Source organism: Barbus barbus, assembly GCF_936440315.1.
Source record: "Barbus barbus genome assembly, chromosome: 6".
NCBI lineage: Eukaryota > Metazoa > Chordata > Actinopteri > Cypriniformes > Cyprinidae > Barbus > Barbus barbus.
In genome coordinates this window covers 11,963,920-11,972,593 of record NC_136734.1, presented here as the reverse complement: position 1 = coordinate 11,972,593, position 8,674 = coordinate 11,963,920, and the positions used below count along the sequence as shown (strand labels likewise).

Here is an 8,674-nt window from a genome sequence, read left to right as displayed (position 1 = left end):
AGAGAATAAAATCGTTTTGACCAAAAGTATCGCTTACAGACCCGAGACCAACGGGATAGCGGAACGAGCGGTGCGAACCGTTAAGGAATGGTTCGCGAAGAACAAAGATTTAGGTGATTGGGATGCTAATATCGACAAGTGTCTTTTCGATCTCAACAGGAGTGCAGTGAGACACGAGTGCAGGCAAGAGGGAGAACAGGTGCTCAGTATCGAAGGAGCGAAGGAGAACAAAAGATTTCAGGTAGGCGAAGAAGTTATAATAGTTCTCACAGAAGAACTCACGGAGGCGAAAAGGACTATCGAAGCGCTACGGACGCATCGGAGGATCTGCAAGTGGATAAGTATCTTTCTTTGGATTTTAGTGATATTAGGGGTATTTTTGTTGATATTAATCCGAGTTAGTTACATGTTAGAATGGGAAATTATGACAGGAAAAATTATTCTAGCAGAAGTAAGCGTAGTGAGACAAAATATTACCGGTTACGAAATAACCGCATGGGGAACTCGAAAACAGAAAAGAAAAGAAATAGAAAAGAATATAACAGATTTTTGGAAGTGGCTAGACGAAGTCAATACGGACAAGATAGGATATTATATGACCAGGAAGTTGAGAACGAAAGTAAGAAGCACTGTGAAGATAAGACATTGGCATAAAAAAGAGGTAGAAATTTACAAAGAAAATAGTTTCATTGAGGAACCAGATGGAAATGAAACTGCTAAATATTTTATAGGGTCAACCTATAGGACTAGTATGAAGGAGGAGATCGGCGGTTATTGGATATTCCGATCTAGAGAGAATTTTAACCCGTGGAAAGTCGGTCAGTGCAAGGATACAGGGGTAGTAAAAAGAAGTAAAAGAAGTAAAGAGGAAATGAAAACAGCGTCAGCGGAAAAGATAAAAAAGAATATAGAGGACTGGATTAAGACTAGTAAAATATTAAATCCTGAAGGTGAGTTTGTTTTACTAGCAACAGCAAAAGACAGAGTAGTCGGTTCTAGAAGGACGGGCTATGCAGAAATGGAGGCTAGATCAGAGACATGGATCGATTTGAAATTAAATAACTCACATCCGTGGATATGGAAGAGAAAAATGGCATTGCCTAGGGTCAAATTTAATTTTAAAATAGGCTATTGGGAAATAGAAGATGTAAACTGGGAAACAGATGTGTATCTGATTAAAATGGAATTGAATAAGGCGCTCAGAACAGAAAGAGATATCATAGTGTATTATGAGAGAAGTGTAAGGTCTATGGATAAATGTGTACGAGAAGAGCTTAGCGCTAGGAGGCATGGTAAGAAATATTTTTATACAAGAATAGATCATATTGATACTTCTTTTGCTCATTTTTGCGACAAAGATAAAGAATTGTTGGATTGTGGTGATTTCCTTAAACGGACCAAGACCAGTAATAAGTATGAGGCAAATTATGGTGCTGGGGGAGTTGTTAGGATAATAGATAAAAATCTTAGTTGGAAAATAATGCATGGGCCAGCCCAGATTGCCGTGAATAGCATGATTCGGTACAGGGTACCAAAAGGAGGAAAAAATGTACCATTAACAAGACTGGATGCTATTGCGATTGATGATTTATCTCACACGATTGAGAGGAAAGATTGGAAGGAGAAATGGTGTAAAGGAAAAGATGATAATTATTATCTAGGTTTAGGCTGGATGAAAAGAAGTCTTTGTAATACAAGCATAGAAATTATAGGAGAAAAGGTCAAAGGTGGGCCTAGATGGTATGAATCCCCTGGAGAATTTGTGAGGGAAGGAATTCAAGGAGTAAAGAAAGCTGCAAGTGCAGTTTTTAATTTCGTATCTAAGGATATGTGGGCAGGATTAATAGGATTTTTGGTTAATACAGGTTGGTATGTATTATATGGAGGGTTAGCTGTAGTAGGACTGATCCTATTATTCATTGTCGTGAAATGTTCATGCATGGCTTTAGGCACGCGAGTGTGCTCAAAAGCAGTCGATAAAACTGATGAGTTAGCAGTGTTGGAAAAACTGATTGAATTTCAAGATAAGAAACAAAAACGTTTTAGAAAACGGCAGAAAAGTGTTTCAGAGCATCCGTTGTTATAAAAGAGACGGTTAAGATGGAAAAACACCTGTAGAGACAAGCTAGCAGGGAGGAAATAGGAGGAGTTAGACATAAAGAAGATATAGAGTAGGAGTAGCAGATGCTCGAACCACTCGCAAACGGACGAAACCGTAGTTTTGATCTGCAAAGAGCAACATCTTTGGACATAACCAAAAAATTAGTTTGATTTTGGAAAAAAGAAAAATAAAACAATTGTTTAGGGTTAGACCACCAGAGATCTATCATTCAAATTCATAAAAAATTAAGAAATGGCATCCAAACAAATTGACAATCAAACTGGCAATGGAACTATGGAGGAGAAAGGAGCAGTTCTTCAAGCGGTTCCAGATACCTTAATTCAGGTTGGTGAATGTGTGATTTATATAATGTGGATGCTAATACAAGGCGTGACCTTAAATCTCTGTTGGCACCTAATTGTGGGTTTATTGCAGATAATTAGAATTTTATTAATGAAGAGAATTAGTAAAATAATTTTGGTTTGTAATGTGATCGTAGCTTCTGATGGATCGAGCAAAATGATTGGTGTTCAAGGAATGATAACGATGATTGTAACAAGCGTATACAAATTATGTATTGATATTAGTATCAAGATGTTGGAAAGAGATGATTTCGTTATATGGTGTGAAATGACAATAATTGTAATTGATGCTATATTCCTAATGGGGATATTAATTGTTAGATATGGGAAAGAAGCAAGTTTATGGATGATTATTGGATCCATAACCTTGAGTGCTTTCCTGATAGGAGGTTATTTACAAAATGTTGAAATTCTGTTGTTAGGGATATTGATTATGTTAAATAGATGGGATAAGATGCATAAGAAACTTCAGCAATGTGTAGGATGCTGCAAACGAGTGGCAAATGCAAGTTCAGCACATCCATTTCTTACCTAACTTTCAGGAGCTGGTGGGGAACGTAGCCCTAAATCAGATGATTTGGGAGGCGGCGAGACGAACTGAAAGGAAAAGGGGAAAGTCTAGCGTGACGCAGAGATGTGGTGGCTGTAGGAGCTCAGTTCGAAGAATATGTTTTGAATTGATTAACTATCAACGATATTGTACTAAATGCATGAAAAAAGAAAATTTGAATGTAATCGATGGATTGGGAAGAGAAGTTCCAATTTGGAGTCAAGTGCACGCAATGGCCATTAACGGTGAAGTGAACTGGAGGTGGCAGTTGCACATGCACAAATTTGTGGTAGTAGAATTAGCGAAGGATGATAAGCGTATTTTACATATACCAATATGGGCCAAATTATGTGTAATGGGGAGACAATTTGGACGACTTAGAGAGGAGTCAGGGCGTACATGCATAGTGTTTCAATTATTTGAATATTTAGGGCAAGTTGAAAAAGAGACAAAGAGTGACAAGACGGATGAAAAAGAAACAATGCTGATAAGTACGGGGACTTATGGTTTATCATTCATAGATGGCTCAAATTTCTTTTACAGAACCCTATAGTGCTGATCCGAGGGGAAGACGGCCAGTGGGCTAGAAGGACTCTCGGATGGTTCCAGTATACGGTTCTAAACCGCCCGCGAACCATAGAGAGGGTCTGCTTCTCCTGGGCTGCACTGAGGAGTTTTGTGAGGAAAGAAAGAGACATAGATGAATGTTTATTACATCGAAACCCCAGAAAATCATATCCATTTGCCCATAAAGAAGTTAAAAAATTTCAAGAGGTGTCATTTTATAAACAAAATGATGATGTTTTTATTGTTTATGTTGAGAAAATGTTTATGAGTAAAAGAATTGGTATAGCTGTTATGAAATGTAGGGAAACCAGGATACCTATAGATGGACATTTTACCAGAGAATGTGATCATGAAATGCCAAGAGAGGGTGTAGAAGAATGTGGCTTATTAAATATGACATTTCCTGATCAACCCTCTGCTGGAACCCACAAGAAGCACCTGGACAACATAGAAATTGATTTGAATGATCTTTTAGTACAGGGAGCTCGGCGACGCCAGGATAAGGAGGCCAAGAAACAGGAACGGAAGGAGCGTCGCAAGGGGGCCAAGAAGGGAGATACAGGGCCAGAAGATTCTCTTCAAGATGAAGGAAATTCTCAAGTTAATGAGGAAACAAGAAGTGTTGAATAAAAGAATAATGAAATTAATGAGGGGAATGATTAAACTGTGATTTCTCAGATGAATTGCAAGTGTTAACAAATGAGTTAGAAGTGATGGAGCTTCAGTCTCCAGCTATAGGACTATAAAGGTCAGGTGTTATGTTAAAATAATGTGCTGTATAGTGTGAGAGCACAGGTATCACTTGTTTGAGGTTTTTAGTGTTTCGTGCTAAGAAATGTTTGCTTTGCAAAAACAAGGTTGCAGATCAGGAGATGCATCTTGCATGTAAAGTAAAGTAAAAAGTCGTGACGTATTGTCAACCCATACTCGAAATTGGTGCTCTGCGTTTAACCCATCCAAGTGCACACACACAGCAGTGAGTAGTGAAATAAATCCACAAACACACCGTGAGCACACACCCGGAGCAGTGGGCAGCCATTTATGCTGCGGCGCCCGGGGAGCAGTTGTGGGTTCGGTGCCTTGCTCAAGGGCACCTCAGTCGTGGTATTGAGGGTGGAGAGAGCGCTGGACATTCACTCCCCCCACCTACAATTCCTGCCGACCGGAGACTCGAACCCACAACCTTTCGATTACGAGTCAGACACTCTAACCATTAGGCCACGACTTCCCATGTGCATGCAGGATGGACCTTCTATCTATAACCAAAGCGTAAGTGTTAGTTACACCTTAGGAGGTGTGAAATAGTGGTTTAGTCATATATGTGTAAGGTATGTAAGGTGTTATGATCTTATCCTATGTATTAAAATAGCAATAGGCACGCTTCGCAGTTAAAGGGATTAACCCTTTCTTTTGAACTTTTGCCCCCGTCTGCGGAGTGTTTTTTGATAGAAGTTGTACATCTGTTCGGAGCACGAGTGGAGAAAAGAAGGGGGGCTGAAGGGAAAATGAAAGAAGGTTATTGTTATGAGACTGAAGGTGACGAATGAGAAGCTATAAAAGGTTGATGCATTCTTCATACGTTGCCGTCATTCCGTGGTGAAGACTTCTCGTTGTTATTTTGTATTTTGCTTATGAGTTACTGTTTTTAATAAAACAAAACCAAGGTGTTGGTGATTCGTTAAATTTTTATATACAGACTCTGAGTATTTTATTACATCATAACCAGTTATCAGAACTTGAATAAAAATCCTATCATCGAGCTACAACAGACCCGGACCTGACTGAGCCGGTTCGGAAACCGGGTTGTAAAGGTTGTTGATCATCGTTGAACATCTCTCAGGATACCAGGTAAATATGGAGACGTCTATTATGATACCTTCGGGAACTGAGATAATGATGTGATATTAGATGTACAGCCTTTAAATCGGTATAGAAATACAACAACATGCTCATGTTCAAACATGTTTTGGGCTTACCTCTGGGAACAGACATCCACAAATTAACTCCACCTCATCATTGTAGATCAGCTGCGTTTGGGTTTTATTATGAACTCCTATCATGTAGTTATAAAGGATTGTCAGGGACTGCTCATTGTCAATGTAGACAAGCACTTGAAAATGGGGTTTTAGTGGAAACCACTTTGACCTTTTCCCACTGAGTATATCCTTTGGCCATAGAAGGAAATTACATTTCATATGTAAATGCACAAGTCATTAATTACATTTGGCAAATAATAGTTAAATTGTCACTTGACTATATTTAAATTGACCATAATCAGAGTATGGAGGAGTAATTTAAAATGGAACCATCATTACCACCAAATGCTGCTCTGCTGATTTTGATGTGAGAATTAAGTCCACTAATCTTTTTTCATTCCTGTCCCGATCTTGAACTGCTTGGGCATGTGCCAGAAGATTGGATGTGGTTCTTCTTTCCACCCTAAAAAGGGGCAGAGTCTTTCCCTCCAATACACTTCTTGCCTCCTCAGTCCAGAAAGCAAATCTGCGCCCATAGCTTTCAAGCAAGACTAAATCCATAATAACTGGTCACAGGTAAGAGAGATATTAAGGATGTTTTGTTACTCATGTTCCAAGTTGTTGTATTGACACAATATCAAATTGAAATTTGAAAGATTTAAAAGATCAAAATTTTTAAAATACCGACATACCCATCAATTTGAAATCATTCCATGAGTAGAAGGCACCACCATCGGCGGATGATAGGCATATCCATCTGAAAGAAAGACTGTTTAGTCTAACAATTAACCAACATGTTTTTGTTAATACATGATGTTGGGTGTGCTTGCAACAACCATGCCCCTTTTTGAAAGAAATGTTGCTTAGAGTAAAGCAAGATAAAATACACCACCACCGAGTTACATTTTTAGCTATGATAAATAAAAGCACCATCCTGACAAGAAAAACAGCCTGGTAAAATAAAAGTTACATAAATAAAAAAAATACCTCCTGGAAATACCCCCAATGCCACACACCATTGAAAGGATGTACTGGAAAGAGAGAAGACACAGTCATTTACAATGTTTACAAAAGCTTTAAATAAATGAACTCAACAATTTTAAATCTTACCATGAGTACAAAAACACCACAATCATTCCCTCTTGTCTGACGTGGCAAAGCCTAAAATCAGTAAAGCAAAAATTTTATTGTAGGATAATGTACAAAACAATTTACTGTTGTAAAAGCCAAATAATGACAATTCTTTAAGTTGATTTCTCACCGGAAAATCATATCCAGTCTTTTCAGTCCATGTCCCTTGATCAACTTGGTAAGCAATTTGCCTGTAGACAGAACATATTAGCAGTAATATTGACAATAACAGCTCACCTCAACTCTAGAACACCACGCATAAAAAAGGCTAGATGAACATAGCCAGAAGTGCAAGAAACGGCTATAGGAACGTAGCCAAAAGTGACAGCACTATAACACACGGTTAGGAAATGGATAGAAATGGCTATAGGAACGTAGCCACATATCAGATAAAGGCTGAAACATGTCTTAGTTTATTGTTAGACCTAAAAATTGCCCTGTATTCCTCATCTCCAAGTCCTGATTCATGCTCTGCGTACAGAAAGTCTAAAACACCATCTCTCTTCGAAGCGGCATCATTATCTACAATGTGTAAAAACATTTCATTTGAACCTTATTGCTTCTTCCAAGATTTTTCAGTGTTTAATTTTAGAAGCACACACATTGCAATAGCAATCAACGTATGCACTAGACATTTCAATATTTTCTTACACAGAAAACAAAGTGGTCTGGTCCATTAGCATTTGTCCATGCTGGAAAGACTAACAGGTCTTTCAAGTCTGCATCTTCCTAGAATTGATCAGGACAGTTATGTCCTTTAATTTAGTTTTTACTTCCCACACAGTGAATACACTACATACACTCAACAGTAATCCAGTAAAAATGTTGTTAGAGGAGTTCTTTTCCATACAGGGACAACATAAAAGTCCTCAATGTATGTCCTTGCCCTACAAGAATGAAAAGAAACTGTTGACAATGACATGAACATTTTCACAGTTTAGAACAATGTTTTTTTTTCTAAATTTGGATCAAGTTAAAACATAATCTATATAAATATTATAACCAGTTGAATGTTACATTTTATGGTACATACAATTTGCCAAGCCATTTCACAAATAAGCTCCATGCAGGCGTTTCCAATCTGCAATAAATGCTCAGATAAGTCAATGTGTTTAATTAGAAAAAAATATAACAAAAAACAGACTGCTTACATGGGAGTCCATGTCCCTCAACAATCCAAGGCTCCAAAATTCTTCTCGGATAAGGCACACTTGCCCCTCCTTCACAATTATTTCACTGCCAGTGCGATTTCGGTCCAGCACATGATCAAGCTGTAATAATAATAACAATAAATATGTGTGTGTGTGTGTGTGTGTGTGTGTATAATGTTAATTTTTTCACCGGTTTCTCTTGTAATGGATGCCAGTCCTCTCCCAAGGCTTTGTAAGTTCCAAAAAATGCAGAAGAGTGGTAGGTTCACAAGCTGTTTTTTCTGTAATTGGAACTGATGACTGAGGAGATGTGACTGATGTTATGGCTGGTGATGCAGCGGTCATTTGTGCAGTCACAATATTTTCTGGCAGTGCTGTCAGTGGTCCTTAAAGTACATTAAACCACCAAAATTAGAAAATAACACATCATAACCAGAGAAGAGAAACCTGACATTTAGCAACTGGACCGAACAGTCAAATTACCAAGTGACATGTCCATGCATTTCTCTGTGGAGAACAGATTTTCTATAAAATACAAATAAGTACATAAGTACAGTTAAGAATATAGTGCTGTATTTGTTACATGAATGTGAGTAAGGGAAAGATTTCCTAACACAACCTGGCTGTGGACATTCATGTGAATGTTTGTGTTGAATTCCTTTTTTATGTCATGAAGACGTTTCTCATTTTTTCTGACATTGTAATGGTAGATGATGTTTCACATGAGGAAAACGTGTGGATGGCAATGCCATTTTCATAAAGTAGTTATATTTCTTTAGCTTTGAAAAAAGCTGTTCTGTAGTCAGTTAACTTTGCCAGCTAGTTGAGGCACAAGA

General features: G+C 38.0%; 1 pseudogene across 1 annotated transcript; it reads right to left on the bottom strand.

The window, feature by feature from the left end:
• Positions 1–7,323: 7,323 nt before the first annotated feature.
• Positions 7,324–8,183, bottom strand: LOC306871702 (annotated as a pseudogene). The gene is made up of 5 exons: positions 8,029–8,183; positions 7,839–7,958; positions 7,721–7,768; positions 7,488–7,574; positions 7,324–7,416 (listed from the first exon to the last, which is right to left on the bottom strand). The product of its transcript is annotated as an uncharacterized misc_RNA (transcript).
• Positions 8,184–8,674: the final 491 nt, after the last annotated feature.